Genomic DNA, 8,616 nt, shown 5'->3' on the forward strand with positions numbered 1-8,616 from the left:
GTCAGCTGAGCCTAGAACTGAGGCTTGGTGGGTCAACACTGCAACACGGGGCAGCACAGCTCACAGCACAGGCTCCCCAGCAAGCAGCAGCCCGGAGTGCAGGCCGCCACCAGGCAGCAGAGCAGGTGAGCAAGTCAGAGCAGGAGAAGACAGACCCACGGGTGGGGGTCATGTCTGGACACGCTGCTCAGGGCACCAACTGTTATGGTCACTGCAGAGGGGTAGGTCCCTCGTTCAGACTGATGCCTGTTTGGCGCGCGTGCACACACACAGAGTAGGAAAAGGCTTAGGACTCACATAATAGAGGTCTGAGGGGGAGGGCAGGTCAGCCTCTCAAGCAGCTCTGGAAGGGCTCAGAAAGCAAGGAATGGAGCCTGGCCTGGGTGTGCACTGGGCTTGGGGGTGGGGCCGGGGTAAGAGTTCTGCACACAGGCAGGGGCTTGTGTGGTGGAATCTCCTGCCTGCTCTAGAGGAGAGAACACCCAGGCTTTCTCATCAGCTTGTCCAGGTGGGGGCACAAGGGGAAGAGGGTGGGGTGAGGCCTAAGCTGTGAGCAGTCATGCAGAAACGTGGAGTCTGAATGCTCATTACAAGGACCAAGTGGGCAAGAAAAATATGTATTTCCAATTGCTTGATTTATATAAAGAAACACTAGGGTCCGGCCCCGTAGCTTAGCGGTTAAGTGTGCGTGCTCCGCTGCTCGCGGCCCAGGTTCGGGTCCCGGGCGCGCACCGACGCACCGCTTCTCCGGCCATGCTGAGGCCGCGTCCCACATACAGCAACTAGAAGGATGTGCAGCTATGACATACAACTATCTACTGGGGCTTTGGGGAAAAAAAAAAGGAGGAGGATTGGCAATAGATGTTAGCTCAGAGCCAGTCTTCCTCAGCAAAAAGAGAAGGATTAGCACGGATGTTAGCTCAGGGCTGATCTTCCTCACAAAAAAAAAAAAAAAAAGAAACACTAACAAGAAATGATCCACACTGGTTATCTGAGGGGGGCTGAAGCAAGAACACTGGAGGGGACCAGGATGTTCCAGCAGAGTCTACTTTAGACCCTCTTATCTCACAGATTTCTGCTAATCTTCACATGCATTATTATTTAAAATAAACTGAGGGGGAGCGCCCAGTGGTGCAAGTGGTTAAGTGCGCGCGCTCTGCTGTGGTGGCCCGGGGTTCACCGGTTCGGATCCTGGGCATGCACTGACGCACAGCTTGGCAGGCCATGCTATGGCGGCATCCCATATAAAGTGGAGGAAGATGGGCACGGACGTTAGCCCAGGGCCAGTCTTCCTCAGCAAAAAAAAAAAAGAAAAAAAAGAAAAAAAAGAAGAGGACTGGCAGATCTTAGCTCAGGGCCGATCTTCCTCACAAATAAATAAATAAATAAAATAAACAGGAATTTCTACAAACCATATTTTCCTATTTAATAGCCTTTATTTTTAATTAACTTACTTTTGCTTTTAAAATTTTAATTTTAAACTTACTTAACTTTTACTTTTCTACATAGGAAACCATTCTAAGATTTAATCCCTTAAACACTAATGCTTATAAGAGTTTAATCCATAAGAGATGAAAAATTTCAAAATCTCTTTCTAACTAAAATCACAAGAAGCATCATAGTTTCTCCTTACATCTCACTCTGGGGGTTATCTGAGGAATAAGTAGCATATTATAACGCAGTAGGAATGTGGGCCTAATCCATTAAATAATTAGGATTTTCAAAGATTCATGTAAGTTTTGAGTAGTTTTCCTCATATCAATTAAACAGGAATTCATCTTATGCCTTAGCAATATTATAGCATTTAAATTTTCAGAGCTCTCTAGGGACATGCACATAGAAAAACTGACCTAAAAATGTAAAATCGACCTGAGAGCTTGAAAACACCCATCTCATATCTTGAGGATCTCTTGCCTAAAAGGAACAAATACTCTGTTTGGTTTCAGAATTTCTTCCCTTACTTCCATTTTATCTTTCTTACATTTTTAAAGCCCAAGAACTAAAAATCTTATATACTCACACAGGAAATAATATCACAAACTGCTAAGGAAAACGAGCGTTAAGAGCTGCAATATGCAATATATAAATGGATACAAGGAAAGAAATGCAACTATTGGAATCAGGTGAGATCAACAGCCTGCTTTCCTGTAGTTCAGAAGGAAAACCCACATTCACAAGCTTGCGGTCCAGACGCCCCCTGTTGGGATACAATCCCTGGAGTGGGTTAGTCCCATTGAAGGAGGGTGGGGCACCTCAGCAGCCAGAGGAATGAACTCTGGGGGCTCCACACACCCTCCCCTCTCCTGTGAGCATGAAGCACGGCCTCCCCCAGGCTTCCCTTCTCACAAGTGAGGACACTTGCAGGCTGATTCAGTTCAAAGTTCTGACCCAAATGAACTCCCAAATTCATAAACTCTGCGTCCACAGGACAGAACTCCTGACCTTCACAGACTTGCTCAATGTACACAAACTACAGTGAGTGCACCTACACTGTGGATGCAAAGCTCAACCCAACGTCTAGAAACAGGCCCATGGAAACCACAGTTACAACAACCTCAGAAAGGGCATCACTCCCCACCCCCATGTGCACGTGGCACTCCCAGCTTTCCAGGGCTCTGCAGCTCTCACTATAGAGGCTCCTTCCAAGGGGGGGGGGGGCAGGCAGGACACCTGCAGGGGGGGCTCCCCACGAAGAACCAACTGGGCCTTCAAGTCCTTCCCTTTGCAGCCCCAAGGGAGCCTTAGCTTAGAAACACTGACCACAGGTCTCTGCTCCCCACTGGAGTTGCTCTGGAACACCACTGATATTTTAAAAGTGACAAACCCAGATTCAAACAATCTTGCAAAATCACTGAAATTCAGCGCTTATGTGTAAAGATGGAAGAATATTATAAGGCATTTTTCTAGCTCAACAAGAAAACCCACAAACATCTACTCCCTTCAGAAAGTAAATACGTCAGTTAAATTAATTCCATGGCAAGAAATTTTTGGAAAACAATCAACTGAACACACTGCTAGGTGGTGCAATATCTAAGCCTTGATATTACATCTGAAATCACCGGAAAGAAAAGAACAGAGCTCCGAATGTTACTACACCCGCTCATGGGAAGAATAAAGGAAACAAAAATTATAATAAATGGGATGTAATAAGGGGAATATTTTATTTTTCCTGAAAAATCATCTCTTTCTTCTTATCTTTGGAAATATTTTATTATTTCTTTCAAAAATATATTTACATTTATTGGAAAGCTGAGACTTAAAGAAAGTGAATGAAGTCACAAACTCAGGGAGGGCGTACTGACAGGACAGATCACCCAGGAACCTCCAACCAAGGACCTCCCACAGGATGTCTGTGCCCAGGAAGGATTTCATACAACATAGTTCCAGGTGGTCATTCTCTGCTTTCCTCTCATGTAAAATATCCACAGACCAAAACAACAACAAAACACCCCAAATCATTAAAAAGAGCCATCCATGGGTCTGTGGACAAAAGGTAAACAATTAAAATCCTGCGTAGTTTGAAACCACCACGGAGGACAAACAGTTAACAATGCTGCTGTGAACTGGAGAGGGGAAGATGGCGTTTGGGAATGCGGGGAAAGATCTGGAAATTGAGGGATTTATTGCCAGTCCTGGGAAGGGCTAGGCTGGGGGGACAGGGTCGTGGATTGGAGACGCTGCTCCCCAAACCTTTGGAAAAGTGAAGGGAAAACAGGACCCCCGGGGAGAAAGGAGGGACTGGGGACCCCACAGCCCACAGCTCCTCCCACGCACGGACCCGGAGACCGAGTCACGACTGCCCTGGTGACCGTCCCCGCGGTCACCGCACCATCTGGGGACACGCGGCGGCGCGGTGACGGCGAGGACGCCCGGTGCCGGCTGCGTGCCGCGCCACCGCGGACTCGGGTCCGCAGACTCCGGGGTGACCGCGGAGGCCGGGGCAGCCACCGCCGGTGCCCACCGGTCCCTCCGCCCCGACTCCCGACCCCGCACACTCACCATTCTCCGGCTTCTGGGGTTCCCAGCCGGTCACGCTACGACTGCCGCGGCCCGGGCAGGTCACAGCGACAGACACCGTGGCGGAGCCACCTCAGGCCTTTACCGGCAGGGACAGCCCACCCGCTGCGCAGCCGGAGCGACCACCGACGAGCCGGCGGTCCACGCCGTCCACGCCATTATCGGAGCGGCGCCCCCACGTACGTTTCTGACGACTCCCCTGATTGGACAGCTCGCAAGGCCCCGCCCCCTCGTGCCTGAGTGACAGCAGGCCGGGGGGCACGTCTTTGAGCCGACCTTGCCTTGGCGGCAGGCCAGACCCTGTCCTCTCCTTGGTCGCTGCAGTGAATCATAAGGTCCCGAGGCCACTCTCGGAACTCTGACCCTCCCTCCCTCCCTCCCTCCCTCACACACACACACACACACACACACACACACACACACACACACTTAAAAGTGACCTCACCATCCGTCACAATGAGCCTGGCTCCATTTGATCTGTGACCGTTTCCAGCGGGGGGACGTCCGCCCAGCCCCACAGCGCCCCTCATTTGGTTCTTTAAAGGATCCCGCGGGCTCCACGGCACCTGGCTCTGGCAGGAAGTTTGAACTTCACAGCCCCGGACCAGGCCCAAAGCCTCAGACACTAGCGTGTGTGAAACACACCCAGGCAAAGAAACCACTGGAAAATCTTTTTTTGTGTGTGAGGAAGATCAGCCCTGAGCTAATATCCATGCCAATCCTCCTCTTTTTGCTGAGGAAGACTGGCCCTGGGCTAACATCCGTGCCCATCTTCCTCCACGTTTTATGGGACGCCGCCTCAGCATGGCCGAGAAGCGGTGCACGCCCAGATCCGAACCCCGGCGGCCAGCAGCGGAGCCAGCAGCGGAGCGTGCGCACTTAACCGCTACGCCATGGCGCCAGCCCTGGAAAATCTTGTCAATGCAATTCCATTAATACTTATTTGTTGAAAGGTCAAAGGAGGTAAAACTGAAAGAACATTGCTTAGTGGAAAATAATAGATGGTGAAAGGATGAAGAATTACGAAAGAGTTAGGACAGTGGTCACCTACAGGGCGGGTCAGAGATGAGTCAGGGACTGAACGTCAGGAGACTCATCACTGCCCACAGGCCACTATGAATCTTGATGATGATTCCAAGGATGTTTACATTATCATCACTAAATCTTACCACAAAAGATTTTGTACATTCTTTTCTGAATATATTTGATGATAAAAATTTTAAGAAGTAATTAAGGTTGGAAAAGAACATAATTTGTATACGTTTGTTTGCCCTGTAAAGTGGCAGTCTGAGTTTTCATTCATGGTTTTGGCAGCAAAAATTGGTAACAAGCCAAGTGTCTATTTAGAAAGAATGGGTTACATAAATTCATCATCATGTATAATTTTTAAAAACAAAGGGTACTGATATGAAAAGATCTGGAGGATTTATCAAGAGAACAAACAGGCAAAGTGTATTACAATATATACTATATTATCTTTCTACAACTGCAGAGACAGGTGGGACCCCCGATTCCAACCCAAGGCTTGGTTGAGTCATGGAGACTAACACACCTACTAGGAATGTATGAAATGGTTTATTACTTCCATCATGAAACTGTCAGGGGAGGGCTCTCAAGCCAGTGGGAAATGCCTTGACAGCAAGGAAAGGAGCCTGCCTGGGTTTTTTATGGAGGTGAGGGGGTGAGCTAGGCTGAGAGTTCACACACAGTCGGGGCTTTCGTGGACTGAATTTCTTGCCAGGACCAAAGGAGTGACCAGTCAGGCTTTCTTATCACCACGTACAGAGGTGGGGCACAAGGGGAAGAAGGAGGGGTAAGGCTTTAAAGTTGTCAGCTGTCAGATAATAGAAAATATATATATATTAGTCTCTACCCTCGGTTCCTGACACAGGGCTCCTAAAATCGTTGTAAATCCCTAAGCGATAAGAGCAGGAGGAGCATCTTTTGTCCTAATGAGGCGACTCTGGTTGGGCTCCTGGATGTGGGCTGGTCACCAGAAAGAACAAGCCATGATTAGGAGCTTAGAATTTTCAGCCCTACCCCTCATCCTCCAGAGAGGGGAGAGGGGCTGGAAATGCAGTTGATAATTAATCATGCCTACATGAGGAAGTCTCCATAAAATTCCAATAGTATGGGGTTCGGAGGGCTTCCAGGTTGGTTAACACATCCACGTACCAGGAGGGTGAGGCATCCCAACAGGGACCCCCTTAGACCTCTTCATCTGGCTGTTCATCTGTATCCTTTATCATATCCTTTAATAAACTGGTAAAGGTAAGGAAGTGTTTTCCTGAGTTCTGTGAACTGCTCTAGCAAATTAATCAAATCTAAGGAGGTGGTTGGGAAGATCTGACCCGTAGCCAAGTCAAAAAGAAGTTGTGAGGAACCTGGGGACCTACTACATGCGATTGGCATCTGAAGTGGGGTGGGAGCAGTCTTGTGGGACTAGCCCTTAACCTCTGGGGTCTGACACTATCTCTAGGAAGATAATGTTAGGATGGAGTTAAGTTGTAGGACACCCAGCTGGTGTCACAGAGAATTGCTTGTTGTGGGGAAAAACCTCACGTTTGATGACCGGAAGTGTCACAAGTGAAGTGTTCTGGGTGAGAGTAAAGGAGACACATAAGAAGGAAGAATGGGGTTTTCTCTACTCAGGGAGAATACTAGGTTTTCCCCAACACATGAGCAAACATTACCAACTGGAGTCAGAGCCCTCTGGGTTCTCATCTGGCACGTAAGGAGCTCAGAAGGTGACATCCCCATCCTCACCAGAAGAAAGCTAAGAAACAAAATCAATGACTCTTCTTAGATCTATCAAAGAATTGAGGTCACAGGGCAAAGTGCTGTCTCCGAAATTGGAAAGAGAAACAGAACAATAGCCATTTTGAAATATGCCCACAGTATTCTGTTTTCTTAAGGCCTGTCCTCAAAAGATTGTTTCACCAGAGCTGAACAGACTGGATTTTACCAGCACCTGACTGATGTGGGGGGAGGGAAATAGCCAACTTGAGTCCCCTCTAGCCTTTCTGCTGGACCTAAGTTGAGGGTTAGGGGGGACTTAGAAACACTTGTGAGGTTCATAGGTTATTTTTTCCTCCCCACAACAAATACGTGGTGTGTTTTCCAACACCACTTCTCCAACTCTCTAACACCCACTGGGTGGCCCAACTCAATTCAATTCTAACAGTAACTAATCAGAGTCAACATCAGACTCCACAGTTTAAGGACCTAGTCCCACAAGACTGCCCCCATGTCAGATGCCAGTGCAAATGGGGGGCCCAGGCTACACACATTTCTGCACGGCCAACTACAAATTCAGAGGTTCCCTAGACATGTCCTCATGTTTGTTAATTGGCTAGAATGACTATCAGAATTAAGAAAAGCACTTCACTTATTATTACCAGTTTATTGTAAAGCATACATATTGGGGACAGCCAAATAGAAAAGACGCACAGGTCAAAGTGGGGTGCGGGGTAGGGAGCTTCCATCATGCCCTCTCCAGATACGACAGCCTCCTAGTACACTGATGTGTTCACCAACTCAGAATCTCTCTGAACCCCGAGGTTTAGGGGTTTTGTTGGAGTTTCCTTATGTAGGCATGACTGATTAAATCATTGGCCATTGGTGATTAACTCAATCTCCAGCCCCTCTCTCCTCCCCAGAGGTTGGAGGCTGGGCTGAAAGTTCTAGGGGTCTAATCAAACCTTGGTCTTCCTGGTGACCAACCCCCATCCTGAAGCCATCTAAAGGCCTGGAAACAGTCACCTCATTAGAACATAGGATGCTTCTATCACCCTTGTCATTCAGAAAGTCTAAGGGCTTTAGGAGGTCCTTGCTAGGAACCATGGAAAAAGACCAAATATCTGTTTTATTATACCAAAGATGGTCACAGCCTGGGACACAGGCTCTAAAATACTGATACCAAATCAAAGGACTATACAACACTTCCTCTCCACCCGTAACACACCACTACATCAGGAAGCCTCCTGTGTAATAATAGCAGAATATACTGAAAGAACTGCGTGTTTCAGAACTTATTTAAGAAGCCTCTACGGAACCCCAAAGATGACATGGGAGACAACAGCAAGGATATTTTAGCCTCTGACAGCTACACCAATGATAAACACAGCCTAAGCCCTAGTCAGATAAACATAAAACCTCACACTAAAGGCCTATCTACCTCTGTCCCTTTCTCACAGTACATCATGCCCAGTATTCAACAAAAAACTAAAAGGCACACTAAAGGACTTAAAAAACACAGTTTGAAGACATAGGACAAGTAAAGGAACCTGATTCAGAGGGAGCAGATATGTTGGAATTATCAGACCAGAAATGTAAAGCAACCATGATTACTATGTCAAGGGCTCTAATGGAAATGGCGGATAACATGCAAGAACAGATAGATAATGTATGCAGAGATGGAAACTCTAACAAAGAACCAAATTGGAAATGCAAGAAATGAAAGACAAATAAGAAAACAGAAATGAAGAACTCCTTTGGGGGGTTCATCAATACAGTGGAAATGTATGAAGAAGAATCAGTGAGCTTGAGGAGATGTCAATAGAACCTAAACTGAAATGCAAAGAGGTGAAAACAATAAGA

The sequence above is a fragment of the Ceratotherium simum genome, chromosome 39 (genome assembly GCF_057802395.1).
Source record: "Ceratotherium simum simum isolate JZ-2026a chromosome 39, ASM5780239v1, whole genome shotgun sequence".
NCBI lineage: Eukaryota > Metazoa > Chordata > Mammalia > Perissodactyla > Rhinocerotidae > Ceratotherium > Ceratotherium simum.